Source organism: Otolemur garnettii, unplaced genomic scaffold, assembly GCF_000181295.1.
Source record: "Otolemur garnettii isolate 467f Iridium unplaced genomic scaffold, OtoGar3 scaffold00025, whole genome shotgun sequence".
NCBI classification, from domain to species: domain Eukaryota; kingdom Metazoa; phylum Chordata; class Mammalia; order Primates; family Galagidae; genus Otolemur; species Otolemur garnettii.
Genome location: NW_003852420.1, coordinates 2,016,267 through 2,017,475, shown reverse-complemented (window position 1 = coordinate 2,017,475; position 1,209 = coordinate 2,016,267).

The window sequence follows — 1,209 nt, the reverse complement described above, 5'->3', positions numbered from 1 at the left end:
CATTTTTTGGTTGCAGCCATCACAGTTGTTTGGCGGGCCCGGGCTGGGGATTTGAACCCGCCACCTTAGGTGTATGTGGCTGGCGCCTTAGCCGCTTGAGCCACAGGCACCGAGCCGGTACATATCGATTAAAATGGCAAACAAAACAAAAGAAACCCAATATCCCAAAAGTAATATTGACCAAAACTGACAGTATCAAGTGCTGGTGAAGTTGTGAAGCAACTGAAACTCATATGTTAAATAGTGTTAAATAGTTAACCACTATGGCATATAATTTTGCAGTTTATTATAAAGGTAAGTATAAGCTTACCATATGACCCAGGATTCTACCCCTAGGTATCTTAGGCAAGAAAAGTGTAAACTTGTGCTTCACACAAAAACCTATAATATGAATCACAACTTTGTAATTGCCCCAAACTGAAAACAACCTTGTTTTAGACTGATATACAGTAAATCCTTTTTCTACCGAAAAGGAAATCTAAGTAATGTGTAGATGTTTTTAATAATAACCACCAATTTGCTCATGCCTCTATGTATGTATAACCCTTTGGATTATTGATTATTGTCAAATTTCACTCCACCATTTGCTGGTTTGGGATTTGGCCATGGGATTTGCTTTGGCTAATGAGACAATAGCAAATCTAACATTGTCAGAGTCTCAAAAATATTTGTACATTGGGATTTACACTCTTTGGCAGCTGGGAACCCTTTTTCACTATGTCTTAGAAACCTGTACTAAACTACTGGAAAATGAGAGATTCTCCTAGCTGCCCTAGAGCCATCTGAGTCCTTAGACATGTGGGGTCTCTAACAAGCCCTAGCTAAGCTGGGACCCCAACTGTCCAGCTATCTACAGATACATTATTAGTAATACATTTTTGCCATTTCAAGCCATTGCATTTTGGGTGGTTTGTTAAGCAGTAAGAGCTAATGGATATAAGTCATATTAAGTTCATTCTAGACTCCAACCTGGTGGAGCCCAAAGGAAATATCTTGGGTCTTCTTTTCTTCTAAGGTAGTGGTTTTCAACTTTGGATATACATTAGGATTATCTGGAGAGCTTTAAAAACTAATGATGTCTTCCCAAATACTTAAAGAAAAAAAAGTCTGGATCCTACTGCTATAGATATGATTAGTATGTCTGGGGTTGCAGCCTGGCTACTGGGATTTTTAAGAAACGCCAAGTGATTCTAATGAACAGAAAAGGCA